General features: G+C 45.1%; 1 protein-coding gene across 4 annotated transcripts in view; it reads left to right on the top strand.

The window, feature by feature from the left end:
- The window catches only part of SPTSSB (serine palmitoyltransferase small subunit B), a 406,770-nt gene that overhangs the window by 270,880 nt on the left and 111,010 nt on the right, over positions 1-24,880 (top strand). Inside the window, exons 1-2 of one of the 4 annotated variants that reach the window (XM_069618474.1) lie at positions 14,496-14,904; positions 23,204-23,275. The gene's annotated coding sequence lies outside the window, so the exon portion shown is untranslated. Of the gene's footprint in view, positions 1-14,491; positions 14,905-23,188; positions 23,276-24,880 lie in introns of those variants that run through there. The other 3 variants (XM_069618473.1, XM_069618475.1, XM_069618477.1) reach the window with 3 other exon arrangements.

Genomic DNA, 24,880 nt, shown 5'->3' with positions numbered 1-24,880 from the left:
CTTTTTTTCCCATATGCTGATTGTAGATCCTTTGGCTTGACGCATTTAATATGTTTCTAGTGCATCATCTATGGTGTCTTTGGAGTGTAGTGGGTGAATTGTATACTGGTCTAAAATATTGGATGCTGCAAAAGGATCTACAAGTTGAAATTGGCCAGTTGGTGAGGAATCCAGAATTATTTCGGTGTTTTCCCTTAGGTTTTGTTCAATGTTTATTTCTTTGTTTAAGTCTACTAGCTATTGCCAAATGTATTTGTCTTTCGTTGGCTCACAATCCACTGGGATAATCAAAGGTTGATCTATTGGCTGTAGCACTCCTAGAGTGTCTATATTTTCTTTAAGATCTAACGGCAAATAAACATCTTTGCCACCAATGCCTTAAGGTAATTCAGAAGGAGGCAATTTGGCTGTTTTGTAATTGAAGGTGTATTATAGCTTGAAATGGGTTTAATGTTTGGATTATAATGTTCTCATACAAATTAAGCTGTTGGAGAGGTTTTGGAAGTGGGAATATTCCCAGGTTATTAGTAATAGCCTGTGAAGGCATTTGGTAATGATCAAGCTTTGTATTGCAGTAGGTGCAAAGTATGAGGGGTTCGTTTTTTTGTATTTCTTTTCTGTTATAAGATATAAAGCTAAATGGATCCATTAGGATTCCTCATTGTCTTCTATTTTGTGTGTTATATCTACAGTTTTGCTGCTCTTTTTATAAACAGTTCTGTGACAACACACACATACTGTCATTGCCATTGGACAAGGGTCCAGGCCTTCCTCACCCCCGGGGTCCAAATGGACCCAGTCCTGGTGCCTCTGGTGCCAGGATCTTGGAAAAGTGTGTTTTGCACACTCTGTGCCTAGAACAGGTGCATCAGGGCCGGCCGTGGCCATAGACTATCATTGGAAGGCACGTGCAAGAGTCCCTGGGGGGGCAAGGTGGAGCCACAAGGCGGGGCCAAAGGGAGGGGCCAGGGTCAGCCTATTTAAGGCCAACCCACCCACATTCCTCTGCTTTGCGTTATTCTGCTTTCAGCAGCGTAACGCTTACCGCTGTCTTTACCTGTTCTTCATCTCGTTGTGCATCCACTTGATTCCAGCTGCTCCATCCCTGAAGACAATCTTACCTGGATCCAGCAACTCCATCGCTGAAGGCACGCCTTACCTGATTCCAACTACTGGATCGCTGAAAGCACGCCTTACCTGATTCCAGCCATTCCATCACTGGGCGCGCATCTTACCTGCATCCCAGCGCTATCGGAGTCAGAGCCTTTCCTCACCTGATCCGGACGCCCAGCAACGTGGAGCTCCAATTCTTTTATTCATCTTTGCAGTACCTTCATCCTGCAACTGCAGAGCTGCTCCCGAGCATCCAGACTTCGCTCTACGCCACTAGTCTTCTCCTGTAAGGGAAAAAGAACACAACAGGTTAGAAACCATATAAATAATGAACTCTTGGCCGCACCATACCTGAGTCTAGAGTTCCATTATGAAGGCCAATTTACCAGCTAATTCGGTAGCTCCATCATCCTCAAGGGAATCCCCAGACTCGCTCCACGACTCTGATTGGCAATCTTTACACCTATTGAAAAAGAGATAACACAGTGCAAGAATTACTATTAATAATCAAGGCAAAAGACATTATAATAAAACAAACATTAATCATAACCAAAAGACTTACCTTCTAAGTGGATTGGTTGCAGCCGGTCTGGATCACCACTTCCATGGACTAGTGAAGTAACTAGGCCCATTCTACACGTCCCTGCTACATGAAGCAGGACGGAGAGCTCATTGTTACAAAACCACAGGTGAGCTTGCATGGGAAAACGCTTACGCACTTCATTTTAGCACGAGAGGTTTCAGGGAATTCACGATACCAGCACGCCATTCTCATTGCCTCTCATCTTCTCTTAGGGGCAATACCAGCATCCAGAACAGCAGGCTCAGCAGCAGCTGGGGAGAGAGTCTGTCCAGGGGAGCCAAGACGAAGGAGGGTGCCAACCGTGCCCCAACGTCCCCGCAGCGACCAGGTGAGCGTAACAGAATGCAAAGCCTCTCTGAATCTCTGCATGGATGTTATGGAAACCTCTGAAACCGACCAGTTAGCCCAATTACTGCGGGAGTTGCGGGCTGAAGTGCATGCCTCAAGACAAGAGACTAATTCCTTGAGGAGAGACGTTATTTTAGCCCGGGAACGGACGGATGATTTGGCAAGGCAAATGCTCCAGGCACACGCAGGACAAGTTCTGTAACCCGGATTGAACCCACTCCTTTCCCTCAATCATCACCACCAGTGCAAGTGGTACTTCCAGGGGCAGTCCAACTGGCTCCACCAGAACACTTCTCCAGCGACCTGAACAAATATGCTGTGTCCATGAACGAGTGCCATCTCCACTTTATGTGCCGACCAGGAGCCTTCCCTAACGACAGCGCAAGGGTGGCCTTTGTACTTTCCTATTTGGGAGGCTGTGCAGCTGACTGGTCCATACCATTAGTAACCCAGGATGATCCAATATTTTGGAACTTTGGGGAATTCCAACGTGAATTGGAAACATTGTTTGACAGGCACACCCAAGGATAGGAATTAGACAACAAACTACTATCTCTTAGACAAGGAAACCATGACTTATTGATTTACATTGCCACCTTCAACCGTCTCATTTCCCAGACTAATTGGCCTGAGGAGAAATGGACCACACTTTTTTACCGACGGCTATGTGGTGAGTTAAAAGACGTACTAGCTCAAGTGGTCAATCCGCCTGAGTGTTGTGTGGAATATATCAACCTAACTGTGCAATTGGCCCACCAGTTACAAGACCGAAAAATGGACCGCACGAGGGCAGAAGGGAGATCAGTTTACATGCGACCTCTGGAAAATCAAACCAGGACTCATGAAACCACCGAACCTATGCAAATTGGAGGATTACGAATTCCCATTTCCAAGGCTGAGAGGGGAAAAAAGGAGACAACAACTTTGCTTATATTGCGGAAAGGCTGGACATTTCTTGCGAGATTGCCCTATTAAACCTCCCAAGAAGATGGCAGGTGCCACGGACACTGGCAACGAAGAAAAGGAACAGAAGTCAGAAAAACTCAAACGCCCGGCAAGTGTATGGGTCCACTTGTCAAGCGGAATTAAGAAAGTTGTACAGACCTCACACCTGGTCATTCCGGTATTAATAACCCACCACCAACAACCATCAAGAGTACATGCTCTAGAAGCCTACATCGATAGTGGTGCGGTGGGAAATTAGATTGATCAGGATTTGGCCACACGGATAGGCCTTCCACTTCAGCAAAAATCACACTCGGAAAACGTTACTGCCGTGGATGGCTCCAAGCTGTCTTCGGGGACAGTACCTCAACAGACCGACAAGGTAATGCTGACATGTCAGGATGGTCAATGGGAAAGCATTTCGTTTGATCTGATAGGGGCCCCCCAGTTCCAAATGATCTTAGGAATGCCGTGGCTTGAAACACATAACCCAAGGATGACTGGCGCACCAGAAAGCTGACCTTCCCTCAAGAATTTACAAAGAGCTACTATCATAGGGATGTGAGGACTCTACAACTCAAGGGGAAACGCATCCTAGGAATTTCTGGTTCATTACCTTCTGAATATCAAGATTTTGTGGACGTGTTCCAAAAGGAACAAGCTAAAACCCTGCCTCCACACAGAACTTACGAATGCCAAATCGATCTGGTCCCTGGGGCACAAATACCGTGCAGCAGAATCTACGCTCTGACTGGGAAAGAAATTCAGCACCTAAGTAGATATCTGGACCAATACCTAGCTAATGGGTTCATCCACCCGTCTAAGTCCCCAGCCTCCTCAGCTCTCTTCTTCGTGCCAAAGAAGGAAGGGGACCTCAGAACTTGTATAGATTATAGGGCGTTAAACCAGATTACCGCGAAGAATGGATACCATCTGCCACTCATTCCCGAACTAGTTGACCAAGTAAAGAATGCTCCAATCTATACAAAATTGGACCTACGAGGAGCTTACCATTTGGCAAGGGTAAAGAAAGGCAACAAATGGAAGACGGCATTCTGAACCAAATACTGACTTTTCCAGTACCAGGTCAAGCCCTTTGGGTTATGCAACGCACCAGCAGCATTCCAGTTCTTTATGAACGATGTACTCCACAAACTGCTGGACGTCTGTGTCCTTGTCTTCATCGACGGTATCCTCATCTATTCAGCATCCAAGGAAGATCATGTGGGCCATGTAAGGGCCATTCTGGAAAAACTCTGTAAGCATCAGCTGTTTGCCAAATTGGAAACATGTTTTTTCCATGTCACGGAAGTGGAGTTCTTGGGCTGCATGCTTACCCCACGAGGGGTGCACATGGACACTCGTAAGGTGGAAGCTATTCTTCAGTGGCCATCCCTGACATCGACCAAGGGTGTGCAGAGCGTACTAGGGTTTGCCAATTTCTACCGGCGAATCATCCCAGGATTTTCTCAAATCGTTCAACCTATCACTTCTTTATTAAGAAAGAATAAAAAGTTTTCTTGGACTGCCGACGCCGGCGAGGCCTTCCAGGAATTGAAATTGGCTTTCACTTCAGCACCCGTTCTTCGGCATCCTCAACCTGAACTGCCCCATGTAGTTGAGACCGATGCCTCCAGTGTGGCCATGGGGGCGGTGTTATCATAAAGGGACCCGGACACGGTGCAGTTACATCCCATAGCATTTTGGTCCCCTAAGTTTACAGCACCATAAATTAACTATGCCATAACCGACAAGCGATTACTGGAGATCTAAGGAGCCCTTAAAACCTGGAGACACTACCTCCTGGGGGCTAGACATACTGTCACTGTTATCATGGATCACCGTAATTTGCAATATTTAAAAACTGCCAAGGCCCAATTTTCTCGTCAGCTTCGTTGGGCTCTTTTCTGTGCAGAGTATGAATTTGTGATCACATACCGAACAGGAGTCCGTAACGGAAAAGCAGACGCTCTGTTGGGAATGGTAGAAGACAAAGACAATTTTATACCATCAGAACCAATACCCGTCTTTCCAGAAGAGCAAATTCAAAATCAGATCGCAGTAACCACATGCTGGGAAGATTTGAAGGTTGACCTCCAATCTCAAATGGACCAAACCACCCAACAAGAATGGTTAGACAAGGAAGACCAGTACTCCATCACTGATAATTTACCCTATTTCCAGGCGAGACTATATATTAAAGACAAAGAAACTCAAAATAGGATTATAGCAAATTACCACGAGTCATTAGTGGAGGGACATCCCGAGATTACTAAAACACGAGCCAAAATCAGGAAGAATTATTGGTGGCAAACCTGGAGAAAGGATGTGGCCCAATTCATTTCAACCTGCAGAGTTTGTGCACAACAGAAATCCCAAAAGTCAAGTCCCGCAGGATTATTGCGTCCTCTGGCTATACCACCACTTCCTTGGCATACGTTATCCATGGATTTCATCACAGATTTACCTCCCTGCGATGGCTTCAACACAATCTTAGTGGTGGTAGATTTATTTTCCAAAATGGCACACTTTATTCCACTAAAAGGACTTCCTTCTGCTGGAACTCTGGCTACTGTATTCCTAGAACAAGTAATCAAACTACATGGTTTCCCTTCGGTACTGATATCTGATTGAGGAACGCAATTTGTCTCAGCCTTCTGGAGGAATTGTTGCAAGATAGCGCAGATCGATCTTTGCCTGTCCACCAGTCACCATCCCCAAACTGATGGTCAAACTGAGAAGACTAATCAGACGTTAGAGCAATAGCTGAGATGCATGTTGCAGCAAACGGAAGGATACTGGAAGGACATTCTTTGCTTAACAGAATTTGCATACAATAACTCTATCCTCCCCAGTACAAGTTATCGAAGAGGAACCCGAGTATGAGGTTAAAGACATCCTGGATTCTAAAATAGTGCGATCAAAACTGTACTACTTAATCGATTGGGAGGGTTATGAACCTCAAGATCACACTTGGGAACCTGTGGAAGTTGTTCATTCACCTTGACTAATCAGACGGTTTCACCATAACAACCCCACCAAACCTAGGCCGGGGAGAGGAATGCCCATGAGAGGGGCCTGGCAGGGGAGTGCTGTCATGGCCATTGGACAAGGGTCCAGGCCTTCCTCACCCCCGGGGTCCAAATGGACCCAGTCCTGGCACCTCTGGCGCCAGGCTCATGGAAAGGTGTGCTTTGCACACTCTGTGCCTAGGGTACATGCATCAGGGCTGGGAGTGGCCATAGACTATCATTGGAAGGCACATGCAAGAGTCCCTGGGAGGGGCAAGGTGGAGCCACAAGGTGGGACCAAAGGGAGGGGCCAGGGACAGCCTATTTAAGGCCAACCCAACCACATGCCTCCACTTCACATTATTCTGCTTTCAGCAGCGTAACGCTTACCGCTTTACCTGTTCTTCATCTCGTCGTGCATCCACTTGATTCCAGCTTCTCCATCACTGAAGACCACCTTGCATGGATCTCGCTACTTCATCGTGGAAGACGCATCTTACCAGATTCCAGCAACTCCATTGCTGAAGGCACACCTTACCTGATTCCAATAACTCCATCGCTGAAGGCACGCCTTACCTAATTCCAGCCGTTCCATCGCTATCGGAGTCAGAGCCTTTCCACACCTGATCTGGGTGCCCAGCAACACGGAGCACCACTTCTTTCTTCATCTTTGCGGTACCTTCATCCTGCAACCGCGGAGCTGCTCCCGAGCATCCAGACTTCGCTCTACGCCACCAGTCTTCTCCTGCAAGGGAAAAAGAAAACAACAGGTGAGAAACCATATAATTAATGAACTCTTGGCCGTGCCATACCTGAGTCTAGAGTTCCATTACAAAGGCCAATTTACCAGCTAATTCGGTAGCTCCTTCATCCTCAAGGGAATCCCCGGACTCGCTCCACGACTCCGATTGGCCATCTTTACACCTATTGGAAAAGAGATAACACAGTGCAAGAATTACTATTAATAATCAAGGCAAAAGACATTATAATAAAACAAACATTGATCATAACCAAAAGACTTACCTTCTAAGTGGATTGGTTGCAGCCGGTCTGGATCACCATTTCCATGGACTAGTGAAGTAACTAGGCCCATTCTAAGCGCCCAGCTACAAGAAGCAGGACAGAGAACTCATTGTTACAAAACCACAGGTGAGCTTGCATGGAAAAACGCTTACACACTTCATTTTAGCACGAGATGTTTGAGGGAATTCACGACACCACCACACCATTCTCATTGCCTCTCATCTTCTCTCACGGGCAATACCAGTGTCCAGAACAGCAGGCTCAGCAGCAGCTGGGGGAGAGAGTCTTTTCATGGGAGCCAATTCGAAGGAGGGTTCCAATTGTGCCCCAACGTCCCTGCAGAGACCAGGTGAGCGTAACACATACTTGCTTTGGTACTTCAGCAGATGTGCTTTTAAACTTTGCTACTTCTTTTTTGTACGTTTTTATGAGAAGATTGGCATTTGTAAGGTTTCGCTACTCTTCTCTAAAGTTACTGAATTTCCTACATAATATTTACTTCCAAAATGTTTACTTTGGATGTGGTTTATTTGTTGAAGGAGTTCTTTGGCTGTGCCAAGAAGGAGAATGTTATAAAAATGGTGCAGTTCTAAAGCAGGACTTTTGGCATAGTACAATCTCTGGAGAATATTCTGTATATTAGAATGGTGTGTTGGTAACATGTTGATGTGGTGGAAGGTGCTTTTGCAAGCAGGTCCTGAAATTCAGGCTAATGAATGTCCTCACAGTCCAGTGTAATTGCACACTGGACAGGAGTCCGTGGTTTGCAACGTTTTAATTCTAATTTTATCTTTTATTTTCACATAGTGATTGCGAAATTGGCGTAAAGATTTTAAGGATTGTTTCTGTATGTTGGGGAAATTTTTTCAATGGGGGTTTTTTGTGCCATAATGGCGTTGTCTACCATTTCATACCCTCAGTCACTACTATGTATGGCAATTGGGTTTTTCTGCTCATGTTTATATGCCTCTTAATTGAAATATGGTTCTGTGCTGCTTGTGTGAATCCATTCACCTGCACAGAAGTTTGCAAAGGTATCTATGTTGACATTGAGCAGGTTTAGTGGTACTTTTTGTAGTTTACTGATTACTTTGTATTAGTGGTTTCATTCCTGTTAAAATGAATGTAAACAATTTCCTTTGAGGAGCATTGCACTGTCAATGAGGGCTTCCAGGACTAGTCTTCTGCAGTAATTTTTAATGGTTGAGTGCGACTTTTCTGTTTTTATAAGATTGTAACGGTGGAACATTTTTTGTAAAATTAATTTCTTGGAATGCTTAACTGTGGCTATGTTAAAATGGTAGATATAGTGCTAGCGCTATTAGAAGTGTTATTTTTTCTTTGATCTGATTTTTACTTACTGAAAGAGGGGCCCTAGTTGTTTTACTGCTAGCTGGTTCAGTTTTGTTGACTGGCTGTATTAGCACTTTTGTTTGAACATTGGCTATAAATTCTGCTGGAGGTGGATGAGTATTTTGCATGCTTTTAGTTTTATCTGCTCTATTTTTCTGTTGTTTTCTACAGAGTTGCTTTTTAGTGGGCATTCTGTTTTGTCTGTTGGAGAAAAAGGAAAATGTGGGTTTTAAATTTGTGGAATGTATTTGTATGCATTGTGAATGACTGTGTGAATAGGAGGGCAAACATAAATAGAGGGCTGTGTGATTGTGCAATGGGCTGTTGATTCTGGTTGGGAAGGCTGTAAGAGTAGCTGTGTGTGTAGATGTGTGAAGGTTTTAGGTTAGTGCGTAAAATAGTGTACTGTGCATGAAGAAGTAAGGAAATTGCAATGTTTTCACAGTAGTAGTGGGTGTTATGTTGGGCCTGGGTCCAAAATACCTTCAGCTATCCCTCCGCAAATACCTCCCCTCTTGAGCTCTTCGCTCCTCTACCTCCCACTCACTCAGGGTCAGTTGTTTTTCTAAGAAACGAGCTTGGGGTAGATCTTTGTCTTCGGCTGGGGCCTCCCTCTGGAACAGCCTCCCTGCCACTCTAAAACTTGAGGAGAACCATCTCCAGTTCCGGAAGCACCTCAAGACCTTCCTCTTTTCTTCTGCCTTCGCTCCCCCTCTCCCCTGCTGATCTGTTCTCTGTTGGCACCGTGCACCTGGCCACCCTCTGTCTTTTGGGCCCAGGTACCTGCTCATCCTGTCACCCTCCCGCACTGCCTCCGGGCCACCCCTTGCACTAGGGTCTGTATCTGTACCCATACAGCCCCCTTTTTCTTCCTGCACTTATCGGAGCTACCCTGTCTGCTGCCTTAAACCAAGCACTTGCAAATTGCTGGCTGCATTACCACTGTTTGTTGCCTTTATTATTTATTTATTGTTATTTATCTGTTTCTCCTCTGCTTCGCACTTTCCACCTCTCCCCCCTTCCATGCACTTTTCCCCTCCCCCCTCTCCCATGCAATTGCGCGTTCTCAATGTCACTGGGCCTTGTAAGATCACTGTTTTGTTCTCCCCTCCATTGCCTTGTCGCGCTCTGAAACACTTGTGTATGAGCGCGATAGAAATAAAATATCAATCAATATCAATCAATCAATCAATCATGTTATGATATTGGTGTTCAGGTGAGAAAACCTACTGGGGTGCAATGAGTAAGAGTGAAGTAAATGCTGTTGATTTGGAAATAACTTTTAGGCTAGTACAGGCTGTGCTGTACTGTGTGAGTAACATAAAGAATACTACTGCACTTACTTTGTAGGATATGAAGAGTAGTTTTCTTCAGGTCGTTGTCTTCTAGGAGAGAGGTTGTTGTCTTTCAGGAGCCTGTTCTTCACTGCAATTGGGAAAGAACAAAATTAGTGGGTATATATGGTAATGGCAAAGTAATTGTAGCACAAGAAGACATTATTTTTCACTGTAGGAGGAGTTTTGGGAAGAAGAGTTAGTAACATTGCATGTGATTACGGGTATGGCTTTAACACTGCCGTTGCTGCAGATGGATTTCCACAAGATTCCTGATAATTGTTAGGCAGCTAGATTCCCAGTGTCACTAGAATATTACAGCTCATGTAGGCCTGGAAAAACAGGTGGTGGAAAATGTTGGTCTCTATTACTGTGGAGTTGCATAGCACTGTGTGGGGATGGGAACATAGGAGCACCAGCAGCCTTGGTAAAGGGGCTGGTGGTCCCGTGATAAGTATGCCCTACGGGGCTGGAGTTTCAAAAGCTTGGGAATTGGTGTTGCACCATTTGTATTAGAAATGGTGCATTGCAAGTCCCAGTATGCAGAGAAAAATCGAGAAGCCAAGAAGCATGTACAGATCAGAAAGGAGAATGTTAGGTTGCAAGTCTGGAAAAGTTGATGAAATTGCTCACACCAAGTGTTATTGCAACATGTTGGAGAAATTGTTTCCATTTTGTTTCATTTACTTAGTAAAAATTACACACAGCACTGTTGTAAATGTACACATGGATCTATTTGTTTTCCTTGAAATAGTGCTGAAATGAATAGTTTTAAACACATTGGATTTTGTCATTTTTAATTTGATGTACATGCCATGCTTTAGTAACATACATGCAGTTTTCGTTTTGCATGTGCATTGCGGGAGTTTTAGTGTAGCTTTGTTAGTGTGAGAAGTGGCTTTAAAAGTGACAGAATGAAAGAAGAAAATAACTGTTTATACATTACAATGGTTGATATGGGCAAGCATGCATGTCTTGGTAATATATTGAGGTTTCAGACAGGATCTGGTGCTTAAACATGCTGTGACAATGTTTCAAATGTGGTTTTCATTTGTTTCACAAAAAAGACACAGACAGTGCTGCTGACATTTCAAATATGTGTTGTGAAAGTGTTATGCAAATCTTCAGTAAAGGAAAAGTTTGCAACTATACAACATTGTAAGTGACTGCCATTTGATATCAGGAGGTGGGACAAACGAGAGTATGGTTATTGAATAGGTTAATGCAGGGTAATTGGTAGGAACCCTGTTGACATGCGTTTGTAAAGAGTTGGAAATGTAATTTTAAAAATATATGCATACCTGTATTTTGTGTTAGATGCAGATGTGGATGAATCTGGAAGTAGAAATCTAGGAGAGTTGTATATTACTTTTTGATGAAGGTGCATGGAGACCTGTATTCTGAGTGTTCAACAGTACATCTGCAGTGTTGAACTGAGATGACAGAGTTAGATGTAGAGTTATTGGCTGTGATTGGTGGATGGGTGGGTAACTGCTTAACAGTAGCCAATGAGGAAGTGCTGCAAAGAGTGAAATAGAAAGGAAGATAGGGTCATTGTTTTTTTCATTGCTGTGTGTAGTGAAGATGGCTGTGGTTACAGAGATGGAGATAGTGGTATATTGTTTTATAACTAATCTGGAGAGGTATCCAGAAATCTGTGGTTTTTCTGCCAACCTTGGATTGAAGGGAGTGGAAGCTTTGTGGTGTGCCTGGGCTAAATTTGAAAGTTGTGAAAATATGGCTTTTTTAACACTCCATATGTCCTTGTAGTGCACTGTGGAGGACTGTATTTGGGGTACATTAGTGCAGTAACTTTGTAGAGTGCAGTGAAGGAATTGCTAAAGGAACTAATGCAGCTCTTTCCATGTGCAAAGGTGACATTTTCTCATATACCACTTAGGGCACTATGGACCTGTCCCAATGTCCTATGTCCTCAACAACAAGCAGGAAGGCATCTTGTCAACAAAGGCATATTTTCTTTTTGTGCAGTGTTGGGATGTCATCTTTTGAGAATGATAACATCAATTCTCAGGGTGTGATTTTCTTTCTGAGGAAGGCTTTTACTTTTCAAATATTGATAATGAAATGTTCCTTTATAATGTAAGGAATGCATTGAAGAGGTTCCTGTAAGGAAAAAAGACAAAATAAAAGCAATAAAATATGATTTAAAAAAAGGTGTTTGTTTACAAGCCCCTTAAAAAAAGGTTCTTTTCAGAGACACCACTAAAGAGTAAATACCTTACCTTCTGTTTTATTTGTCTCCCCACCCCCTTAAATTGGACGATCTGTCCGTGGACACCGCAGTAGACCGCAGACAGCACGTGCCACATCCGGGGCTTTTGAGGATACCAGGCATGGAAATGGGACTGTGGAGCCCAGGGGATTGGCCAATCAGGTTTTCTGAGTTCTGGATGTGGTATGCAAGGAGACAGTGTGACAGAAGGTCTGTTTGCTGAGAGGAGTGCAGATGGCTATGGCTATGGCTATGGCTATGACTGTGTCTTTCAGAAGTCGGAGTGTGTGGATTTTGGGGGACTCGTGGACCCATTGGGTGCAGGTGTGTGCAGAGAAGTGTGGAGTGGCTGAACATCTTGGATTTTATCATGTTGATGTGAAGTGGTATGGAGTGTGTGACATGAAGTGGCTGGATTTGCTCCCATTTTGTGTTAATTTGGTCACGCTCCAACATCCGGACATTATCATTGTGCATTGTGGAGGGACCAGTTTAGGCCATTTAACTGGAATTTCATTGCAGTTTGCAATGAAGGAGACATTTGGGAAAATGGTGGACATGTTCCCGAACTCCAGACTAATTTTTTCTCGCATTGCCCAGAGACAGATGTGGCTGCACTCCAGTTCATTTGGTCCGCAAATGGATAAAGTCAGGCACAATTTTTGGGAGATGTTGGCATGACGTTTTTCGATAATGAAAATATTAAATTTGATAGTACCAATATTTTTCAGAGAGATGGAGTACATCTTTCTTATGCTGGCAATCAGCTTTTTTCTGAAAAATATTCAAAATGCTTTATTTGTAAATATAGAACGCATCTTCCAGTAGGTGGAACAAAAAAGGCATGGAAGGATGGTAAAAACAAAATGTCTATTGTTGTGCAAGTAGCACGGACACGTTTAGTTCAGGAGAATGTTGTTTAGTTTACTTTAAAACTTGAAAACAACTTTCCCAAAAAATACAAAAAAACTATTTTCAGAGCACCACTTTCTCACGCAAAAGAGTGCAATGGTTTACATGCTACCACCACCTACATTTTTAGATGTCCGCAGACTACCACGCTGTCAGCGGACTTTTTTTGGGTATTTCTATTTTTTAACTGTGAAAGGTGGTTCTGAAAATTTGTGATGTCATCTTTGATGTCCTGGGTGTTAGTCTTAGCAGTGCACAGTGGTGGCGCGAGTTATGGTTGCTTAGCTTACAATAAATGGCGAAATTCTGGTGGTTTTCAATTTTACTTGTAACCATAAAAACCCTTTAAGAACGTTTTTCCACTGAATGATGTTAGGTTTTTACAAGTGGAATTTAGCCATAATGTCTCGGTAACAAAGTTGTTCCACTGAACATATATATTGGGCTTATTTTCTACCAATTGACAGCAGAATCTTTTTTAGTTGGAGAATTTTAAAGTAAATCAGGGGTCTGAACTACAATGTGCCATCTTTAGCCACTCAACTGAAGAAAGGAGTAGCCACATCAGCACCCACTGCCTCCTCAGCCCAATTGCAGTCTGCAGTGAACGCCAGACTGTTCAGTACTGACGGAGATGCAGTAACCATGGAATTTCCAGGAGGCACGTCTCCAATATTTACAGCGGCATCTCAGTATGCAAAAAATGGCGGCACCACTGTGTGGTGGCTGCATTGTTCTGGACAGTCCCTCCCTCTATCCTTACCTTGCGGGCCATGGACACTCCTTTCCCCGCTGCCAAGGGGCCCACAGTGGACACTGGTGGGTCCTCAATCGCAGCCCCTTTGCCCCACAATGGACACAGAGAGCATACTCACGAACATGGCCCGCAAGCTTGTGCTTAATTGCTTGTACCCTCTTTCCCAGCAGGTGGTCCAAGAGCACGCCAACCATCGTGTACTAACTCTGCCAAGCTGGAAGAGGAACGAGGGAGACCTGCTCGCTGTTGCAACCCAGAGCCCTGCTCCAGGAAATGTTGGCCCTTCCTGTCGGGAGGGCAGGGCATTTTTTAACACTGGATTGCGGGTATGTGGGAGTTTATATACCTCCAGAAGAAAAACAAAAAGGTGGTTCCTCTGAGGGAGGCGGGGTCTCAACAGTAATCGCTGCAATGCGAAAGAGGGATGTGGCAGTAATGTCCAATTACATTATGGGGATTAAATTCCAGTCCTGTTTCTTTGGTTTGCCTTTGGGGACTTGTGGTCTTGAATTCCTCCATTATAAATCGAAAATTACAAGTCCTAGGATTTAAAGCAAAAAAACTGGACATGACTAGTTTCCAAGTAATTGAATGGGTCATGTTGTGTTGCATTCATATGTTGGTACTACCTGGGCTTATCAGACTGTCTCTGCAATGTACACCTATTCTCAGAAATTAAATATTGACGTGGTTAGTGCCATTTATAACGCGGCTACAAAGCTTGTAGACGATGTGTCTTTTGTGGGATGGGTCAATTCTTTATCTTGCTCACCCTTATCCCTGTGTGCATTTTGCTGCAGTACCAGGGCGACGGCCGTGCAATGCCTCAGCCAGCCTTACTGCAGTGCTGTGGCTGTTACTTGGTCTCTGAAGCCCTTCCCTTCCCAAAGAACCAGCACTGCCGCTGGGGAGAGGGGCGCTGTGATTTCTCCAAGAGACCCGAGGCTATGAGCTGGGGGGAGAAAGGCAAGACGCTGCATTCCTCAGCCCTCGACAGGCAGTTGCCCAGCATGCAAAGAGGGGTTGATTCGAGAAAAATGCCGAGCTTAAAAACAAAACAGGCGGTCATTATCTCCAGGGTGATGCCTGGAACGATCTGCGCCATTGTCTTTTAGTCAATTATTAATCATTAGAATCAGCGTCGCCATAGGTGGATTGTAACAAAAGGGAACGGGGTGTGGCAGTCACACCTCAAGTACCTGCACGAAAGCACACTCAGCAGGCATACTTCGCTATGCAGCAGGGACCCACGCAGCTCAACGGAGGCGCTTCCGCGGGGTCCGAAGGCTGAGGTGAGCTCCTTCCTTTATAAAGTGGTTTCTATTTCGATCAAATAGGTGTGGGTATCTCCTGATAAAAACGACACGTATAGGTAGTTCTTCAGTGAAGAACAGTAAAGTGTGTGTATATCTTTTGAAATAGTTCTGATTGCATTCCTTTTCGCAGCTCGGACGCCAGGCTTGTTTTGGGTGCTGGGTTGACTGTGACGATTTTCTGCCACCGTCAGCATAGCAATCCTTGGAAACGCTGCGTTTTGCTGTGAGGGCTTACAACTGCCATCACGATGGAAGTTACTTGCTGGCAGCTTTGAATGTTACTGCAGTCGAACTTGGTCAAATGTTCCAAACACAACGCATAAGCCTGGTTGCCGATGGGAGGCACGTCTCTTACTTTAAGCCCCACCCTCTCGTTTGCCGCAGCTACAGTATGAGTGAGAGTTGTCCACAACTTTAGCAAAAATTGGTAACATTTCATAAACTGAGAACCAGTTTGGGGAAAGCAACTCTTTATTTACAAATGATCGTAGTATTTCTATGCAGGAGTTGGGCTTAGCCCGGCGCTATGATAAACAGACCGGACACTGTCGGCCCAGTGGCTGTGAGGCATGAGGTGTTTGGCATACCTTCATGCGTCTTTTTAGAATGCCACCAGGCACGTGCTTGTCGCCGTGGCTAGTTGGGTAAACGCTTGATCTCAGAGCTCTAGAACGTGCGAGACTCTTCAGTCGTGCACTTTGCTTTTTCGTCATAAATGAAAGACAAAGTATCACGTGCCTCAGAGAGCAGGCAAGGCTTGGTGGGACACCTGCACCTTCCTTTTGACAACTTGAAATCTCTGGTTCGTTTTAGTTACCAAGTGACCATTTAGCTGAAGATATTGCATTTGGAGTAGAGCCAGGAGGGGGTGGCTATAAGGAAGGGTACGTTGATGTTCGGGTATTTACCATCCCATTGACTGCCCATGGCCATGGTAATGGCCTGAGCCAATCGTGCACCTCTCTTCCCAAAACACATCATCCTGGGATCTCGTTGAGCTTGCTTTAGCAAGCAGTAATATTAAACTTGCAACGGAGCTGTTCATGCGTTTCTGGTCTAATAAAAATGTCTTAACTAAGTGTGCCTTCAGTCAATTGATGCATAGGCAGTGTGTGCGTCCTTCACTGAAGAAGACCTGTTTAAAAACCAGCATTGGCAGAGGTTGTGTTTTGGCTTGTGTATGGGCATTTTCCAGGCACTGCTTTTATATACCCAGGTGCTTCCACCTTTTTGCAGCTGCTTCCATTAATGGCCAGTTAGTATCAGTAAGGCCTGCAGAAAAGGCAAAACTGTTGGCCATGCCAACCTGGAGCTTTCACGTTATTGGATATAACTGTGTAGATTTCAATGGGGTGCATGTACTCGCTATATTTTGCAAAAAATGTCGTCCCCTTCCCGGCCTGGAAAAAAAATGCTCTCTCAGTGACCGAGGGTAAAACTGTCATTGTAGAGACCGTTCATTTAATGTCAGGCACTGAGATTGGTTTCAGATGCAAATTAACCAATTGCTGGCAGAGTGGTGGCTTTGCCTCATAAGCTTACATCTTAAATCCTTATGATCGATTTACCACTGAATCAACTCACAAGCTTTCATGTATGACCTGTTTGTTAACGCAGATTGGATTGTAAAGGCGTTATCCAGGACACGACAGTAAACACAGGAGTGTTTGGAATGGCATTCCGGGTAATAACATCAGCGGGTGTTGTTAGTCACCTTTAAATAACACCTATTGTGACAGGGCAGTCATCAGCTCCTGCGTAATTCCAATTGCGCTTCTATCAGTTTGCGCGTATTTTGAAGGCGTGCAGATGTAGGACTCGCAGCATACGCTCCACTCTGCGGTGACCCGGAATTGATAAACGGGTCTCTCTTCTCTGGGGTCCTGTAGGGATCTCTGAGAACGAGGTTACAGTAGTTTGTATCCCGGGCTACACTCGTATCTCAAACTGGAAAGGCGGGTTAAAGCACGTAGGCAAACCTGCGCATCAGGATCCCCCCCCCCCCTCGGCCCCCTCAGCCCCACTTGGCTCGTTCAAGAAGGTGTGGGTGTGAAATCCTCTGTGACTGTTTCCACAACACACTCTCAATCAATGGTCGTCAAACTGTGCGTGTGCTACCCCTAGTGTGGTCCGAAGGATGAGGCGCCAGATTACAGAAAGTTTGCACCGGTGTAAGTGCAAAGTTTGAACGGTATTAGCACCAGGGCATAGTTTGCCCTATTTTTAAAAACAATGTGACCCATTAAAAAACCTTTGCATCTTGACAAGTGCAGTTTGGCATATTAGAAATTGCCCTAGTGCAAAATATGAATTTTCAGTACATTTTTGCACCAGGGCAAAGTTTGCCCTAGTTCTAGAACGGATTGGTATTCGTACTAGGGCAAACGTTGCCCTGATGCAAACATGCATTAAAAATTTATCTTTTTAACACTGGGGAAATTTTAGCCCTGATGCTTTTAATATGCCAAACTGCACTTGTCGAGGTGCAATGATTTTTAATGTGTCCCAGTGTTTTTAAAAAATAGGGCAAACTTTGCCCTAGTGCTCATATAGTGCAAGTTGTGCACTTGCACCAGTGCAAACGTTCTGTTATCTGGCCCCTGAGGCGGGGGCGCAATGCGCTCCAAAACACGATTGCTTTTAAAAGAAAATGTAAGCACATGTAGCTTTGGAGTCAGGGGGCTTAATGTAAAATGAAGTGTGAATACAACCGCTCCAAAGGTTTCAGTCTGTGATGGCGCCAAGTGGAGGGTTCGGGGGAAGGGGGGGTGACCTCCTGGACTTCAGGGGCCAGATTACAGAAATGTTGCACTGGTGCAAGTCCATAGTTGCACGGTATTAGCAATAATGCAAAGTTTGCCCTATTTCTGAAAAATCTTGTAAATATTAGAAACCAATGCACCATGGAAAGTTCAGCCTGGCATGGTATAAGCACCAGGGCAAAAATTGAGCAAGTGCAAAAGATAAGTTTTCGATGCATTTTTGCACCGGGCAAAGTTTGCCCTGGTGCAAAATTAAAGTGGAAATTTATCTTTTTTGCACTAGGGCAACTTTTTATGACATGCAAAAATGCATTTTTCATGGTGCAGTGGTTTTTTAATATTTGCAAATGTTTTTAGAAATAGGGCACACTTTGCCCTAGTGCTAATACTGCGCAAACTTTGCACTTGCATAGTGCAAAGCTTCTGTAATCTGGCCCCTGATCTTGTGTTCGTTTGGGTTGGCAGTGCATACACTCTGAAACGAGAGCAGAGCTGCGTAAACATTGGCTAATTGATGGGTTTCCGGCCTGACAATTCTGAGAGCAGGTTGAGCCATTGTGAACTGGGTCATCTTTCACGAAGTGGAATGCAAAAGATATTCAAAGCAACAAACATAACCACAGGGTTCCTCACCCTCCCTTCAGAAGTATTTCCTTTGCTGCAGTGGAATACAGTAGGCGTGGCATCTTGTTGCATCACCCCATGGCTATTCCAATGATATATCTGGAAGGGCCCGGATTCTGTAGTGTTTGTCCAAGTTCGTGAGGTTGAATGCCAATGAAACCACTTCTGGAAATGGGCATTAACTGGGGACCCCTTTCGAGCTTAGGTGGGTTTGGGGCGGGTGGATTGACAGTGGTTTGGGAGGAACTCAGGGGCCGTGCTAAGTGTTGAAAAATGTGGGTGTCTTGAATAATGTGGGTGTCCTCAATATAGGATGCTGGTTGCTTTGCATATAAACAAAAGCGCTTTTTGGGAACATAAGAATGACCACCAATTTATCAAACATGTCAGTAATAGTAATTCAATCGAGCATTCCTTTGCTGCATGGAAGACTTCTTGGAGACTTCAACATCCACCTGGATGCTTCCTGTCCTTCCAATGGACTTTTTCGAGACCTTTGCAACTCTCTCTCACTCTCTATTCAATACCGACAATACCGGCTCCCTGCCCGCTCCAAGAAGAGAGCCCATATCCAAGCCTGCGGCTCCGTGGCATCTAACAACTCGGCCAAACTCTTTAAAATCTGCAAAGAGCTGGCCAATCCTGCTGCAGTCTCTACCTCTCCTGTCCCCTCCGAGGCCCTCTGCACGGCACTGGCTTCTCGTTTCATCTTAAAAACTCGGGACATCCTTCCTCACTCTCTTCCTCTCCCTCTCCTCCCTCTACTTCCTGCTCTTCCTCTGGCCCTTTTTCAGCCACCTCTCCTCCATCCTTCTCTGCCTTTCCCCTGTTCTCCTCAGACAAGGTTTCTAGACAAGTCCGATCTATGAAAGTCTCATCAAAACAGGTCCAATCTCCATCACTCCTTTCCTGGGCAAACTCCTGGAAAAGCTGGCCATCTCCCAGCTTAATCTTCACTCTGAATCTGTTGGTTGTCTCCATCACCATCAGTCTGGCTCCAGAGCTGCCAGAAGCATGGATCTGCTCTCCTGAACATCTGCAAAGACCTGCTCTCCAACCTTTATTCCAACAGCCCCTGTATCCTCATCTTACTTGATCTCTCTTCTGCCTTTGACACATTCAACCATGCCACCCTGCTCAATCGTCTCCGTGATAACCTGGGTATCATCGATCAGGCCTTGGCTTGGCTGACCTCCTTCCTCTCTGATCGACCTTCCCAGGTCCAACTTAGGTCCTTCCTCTCCTCTATCTTTATCTCTATCTCTACCTGTGGTCTTCCTCAGGGGGTCTAACCTCTCTCCCTGGCTGTTCAACCAATACCTGTCACTTCTTGCCCACCGCATTGCCACTCTCTGCCCCAACTTTCAGTGCCATACAGATGACACTCAGGTCATTTTCAGGCTCCCTTCAGCCACCTCTTCTCCTTCTCTCATCTCTGTCTGTCTGCCATCCAGGAGTGGTGACATTCTTCTCATCAGCACACCTGCTCGCTCCTTTCCTGTCACTCTCTGGCCGGCCTCTCTTGGCTCTCTTCCTGCTCCCACCTGTGAGGCTTTGACTCCACACTTTCCTTCTCTCCTCACAACTCTGATGTCTCTAAGAAGTCAAACTACCAGCTGCACCTCCTCAGAGGTATTCTTCCTTTCCTCTCCTTCCTGCAGAAGCTCACCGTCTGCAGAGCTCTGGTTCTCTCTAGGCTGGAATACTGCAACAGCATATTTCTAAATCTGCCTGCCTCTATTCTCCGCCCTCTACAACTCTTCCAAAACAGTACTGTGAGACTTCTCCTTGGCCTCAAGCCCAGAAAGCACCTCAAGATCAGTTACAGGTCATTTGGTCGAAAATAAATGGTCGACAGGACAAATGGTCGACGCAATTTGGTCGAAAGACAAATGGTCGAATTTTTTATGTACCGCTTTGGATTGTTTGAGTCTGGCTGTCCTGGTGAGCAAAGGACGACTTTCAAATTCAGTTTCTGAAGTCTGTGTATATTGGTGCGCATTGAGATAATGTTCAGAAGACTTGTGGCAGAGAACCTACTCAACTTGGAAAGGGTTTGGGCTTCGAGGCTACATGGAAAAGTGCTCTGACAAGATATTTTTTGACGCAGCACAGCTCGGCCTGTGCCGGCCCAATTACTTCCCTGAAGGAAACCACGCACCTTCTTGCAGGTGGGACGTAGATGGCCAACTACCATGCACACACTTCACGTGTGACATTTTAAAACCAGCATCGGCAAAGCCAAACTAATGTTGTCATTGGTTAAATACAGTCATGAATGCCACAAACCTCATGACATCACTGAGAGACCTCAATACATTGCATAACATTACAAATGACAAGATTGATTTAAGCACTTAGGCAACCAATTGCAAGTAAGGCACACAGTATGTTCACTTTCAGTAAATCACAATGCCCAAAATGGAGAGAAGGCTGGAATAACCATGCTTTAATAAGACAGATGCGTTTTCATCCACAGTAGCATCTACTACCCTTCATACCAATAGTTTTTGCCCCACTGGGTGTCAAGCAGCAGCAGTTATGAGCCAACTTCCGCCAAAGTAAGTTACATTGAGGGAACCAGCCTGAGACAGGCTGCTTATCTCGGATTGAAGGTGGAGCGGGACTCCAAACAATATTTGGATACTATAGGCCTGATTCACAGAACATTTTTCAATGGGATTGCACCATTATGACATGCTTCTGTGAATCTGGCCCTATGTATATTGCAGATATGTGCTAGCTTTACTTTATTGGCGCTCTTCTATTAGACGCTGGGGTGGGGAGATGGAGGGATTTAGGCCCTTAAAAGAGCCTCTGTACCTGGTGATGGTGCCGTTAAGGCCATCACACATTTCCTTTTTCTTTGCCCTTTTTGCATATGTCGACCAGGTTTACTTGGAGGAATCCCTTGCTTAGGGGAGGCTCCTTTCCAACCCCTCCACTCAGCCATGCTTTGCGCTACAGCACATATGTTAAATGTTAAAGGTATTTATATTGTGCACCGTCACCAACAAAGTTGGTGCCCAGGCGCTCTGGCCGATCTGTAAAACACGAAGGCAGGCGGGGTTGGGTTAGTCTGAAGAAGAGGGAGTAGGAGAGTGAGAGAGGTAGTGTGCTGTTGACGGCTTCCGTTCGCTATACACCGCGTGCTGAGCTTTGGTGTAAGTGTTGGATGAGACCCCGTGGGCTGTTGGTGCTGTTTATTTGTTTTTGGTTTGTTGTTGATGCGGTGTGGTAAAGTGCATGCGATTTGCTGGGCGAGAGTTGGTTGTGTGAATTTTCAGGTGAGCTAGGTATGCAGAAATGTGAAGGTAGGGTTAGTGGGGTGAGAATCCTGTTTGTGACACATCCTGTTCGATTTAATTTGTATTACTATGGGTGGGATTAGTTGCTACTATCCTTCTAGACCGTCTGACTGTTGTGGGTGTTAGCCCGGCACACTCCCTGTAGTATTCTAATGAACTATTTATAATGTGATTGGGTGTGTCTATTCTCCTCCTTAGGTATCAGAGCTGGGGGTTGGGAGGCCCCTATTCCTTAGCTATCTATGTAAAATAGGTCCGTTGGAGCTTGGATGTGGTACAGGTCTATGATGCTGTACCACACATATAGCCCAGTAGTGGTGTTTGTGGTGGCCTAGTATCTCTGGCGTGCTTAGAAAGCCAGAAGGCCACACGGTGGAGGGGGGAAAAGGGTTTGCATGGGACTTTATTTTTTAATTTTTTAAGTAATTGTACAGTTTGCGTATCGCATTTGTAACTGTGTTTTTGTAATGACTCTTTGCTGATCTATACATTTTGATCATGATGAACCAGCCCAAATGAATGATTCTTAGGCACCCAAAGTAAGCCTAACTTGGTATTAGAGGATCCCAAAGTATGTGTGTGTGGTTTGTCATGATATTGTTTATTTATATAGCACCTATACAAAGGCAAGTGTTTCAAAGTGCACAAGGAGGGTGGGAGCACAGGGAAAATACAAGAGTCGCTCAGATTCCTTGAAAATCTGAGACGATAATAGTCTGCACAGGTAGATTAGGTGCATGGAATACATTTAACAGTATGGATATAGCAAATAGTCCCAAAGGCAATTCTGCAATTTAAACAGTACAATTAGGGGTATAGAAAGTGGAGAAACAGAAAGACGGTCTTCAGGTGTGGTGCGTACAGATCGTGCAAATGCAAAGAGAGTCACTGGGAGGGGAGGGTCAAGTGGACCCGGTCGGCTGAGACTGGGGTAAGTGCAAAGAGAGCCACTCTCTTGGGTTAATTTCTCAGTGCGTTGAGTGTTGGTGGGGTGTAGGGCCATGAGGCAAGTGCGAGAGAGGACTGGCGGGGGTGCAGGGGACCAGTGAGACTCTGAGGTACTCCAAGCAGCCACTCAGCATGCTGCAAGGAATAGGAGGGAGAGAGCGAAAGGACAGACAACTAGGTTAGCAGGATAGAGGGAGAGAGAAGGAAGAGGAGAAGAGGAATGTCTTGAGGAGTTGCAGGAATTTCAGGAGATCCGGCTAAAGACCTGTGTGTATGTGTGTGTGTGTCCTCCCGCTCCTAAAGTCCCACATTATTAGTGGAGCACCAGCCCCTTAGGCCTGCCAAAAGTGACGTGGCCCTTGTCTAGGAAGGAGCCTGTTAACAAGAACACCAGACCAGCCCCCAACCTATGCTGACTCAAAAGGTACATTATGCTCTGAGTTCACCCAAGCTAGCTGCTAGAGAACGATCCTTGGATGCACTCTGTGCGACGGCAATCTTTGCCTGTCATACGATGACTCTATTAAGGGCATGAATGTCCTTCTATGTCATGCATCTGATTAGCTTAATACATGCTCTAAAATGTTACCCTCTTATTAACTTGCGCTCTTTCATCAGTGATACAGGTTTCAGAAAGAAGACTTTTGCAGTGAATACCAGAAATCGGAAAGGTAGTGGGCATCGGACTTCAGGCCCAAGGAACTGGTGAGCTGGTGCTAGTTTTTTCTACTCTGTATTCTGGTGCTTGCTCTTCTTAGTAGGCTGCACTAGGTTTTGAGTTTCAAAAAACAGAGCTGGCTTGCCCACCTGGCAGCACATCTAACTCCCCTCTCCGATCAGAAGTCTGTTACTTGGATTGCCAGCTTTCTTTCATGGATCTATATGTAACATTTCATATACTGTACAGAAGTTGCACTGTATGTAAAATCAATGATACAGCATTTCACATGGTATGGTGCACTGTTTGGAAAAAAAAAAGTTTCACCAAATAGATGGTTGCCTGTGGTGTGGATTGCATAAATTCCACGTTTGCATGTGGAGCTCTGTAAGAGGATTGCACTGTCCAACGGTATACACTCTCTTTCAGTTAATCTCTTTTTAGATGTTTTTAAATCAAGAAAAAGGAACTTAAATAGGAGCTAGATGTCATTTTCAAAGCTTGAATTGTGTTTAAAATATACCTTCAGGGCGTGCAGCTTCCCAATTCTAAATAAAAATGCTTTTGGGCTTACTGCACAAAAACCCAGACTCGCTTCAAAGTGGTAAGGTCGCTTTAATGTTACAGGCCAAAGCTCACAAATAAACGCTAACCTGGCCCCTGGCCTTACAGACTAAAATTAACTACTTTAACAATTAGCCAAACATTAAATAAATAAATAACTCTTCATGCCTCTGACAATAAATAAATAATTAACCCCAACTACCTCCCTACCTATCCCCAGGCCCTTACCATCCCCTTACCTTCTACTCAAACCTTTGTCCCGCTTTTTGGCATCATCTCCCCGGGGCCATGCCCCTCCATCTTCAAGACCTGCTCCCCTCTCTACACCCCTGGGGTAGCCCATTCGTGCAAACAGCACCACCCCCATCCTATACCTGCGTTATTCTCCCCATTACTTGCCTCCCCCCCTAATCCAAAGGGGCCATGCCCCCCGGCACCAGAAAAAACCCTCCCCTGAGGTGTTCTTTTCTGCCCCACCCCTCAATAGCGTACTACCTCCAACTCTTCACCATGCCCTGTAATAACAATGTCAAATCCAACAGGTAGTAGCTATTACCATAAACTGACAGGTGAACCCCATCTTCCCTAAAAACTTCAAAGTTCTCATATACAATCTCCTTATGTTCCAAAACTCCCACTGCTGCAAAACCACACAACTTGATCATTTCCCTGTTAATCTTCTTCCTCGTTCGCTCTACTGCGCCCTCTCTTACTGCACCTCTCCAAACAAACTCTCCTCGATAACAACTTAGTCCATATCAGACTTACCTTAGGCCATATTTCCCTAAGCCATACCAAATCCTGTTTCATCTTCCTCAACAGAGCTACTCCCGTATCACGCACCAAATCATTCTCCCAAGCATGAATAATCAACCTGCCTCTCTACCCCCCCATTTCACGATTGAGTGCCCGACAATCCAGATCTGCTGCATCTGCCCCGACCTCCTCGCCGTCTCTGAAAAAAGAAATCATATTGTCACCTCACCATCCAAAAAAACACTTTTTCCCCACCACAAACCCGCTGCCCCCCACTCAACCCATCCCTTTTCCCAGATCCCTAATATATCCCTTATACTTCCCAGACCTCC

The sequence above is a fragment of the Ambystoma mexicanum genome, chromosome 10 (assembly GCF_040938575.1).
Source record: "Ambystoma mexicanum isolate Mex_15411 chromosome 10, UKY_AmexF1_1, whole genome shotgun sequence".
NCBI lineage: Eukaryota > Metazoa > Chordata > Amphibia > Caudata > Ambystomatidae > Ambystoma > Ambystoma mexicanum.
The sequence above is the reverse complement of the archived record's forward strand: the minus strand, read 5'-3'. Positions and strand labels throughout refer to the sequence as shown.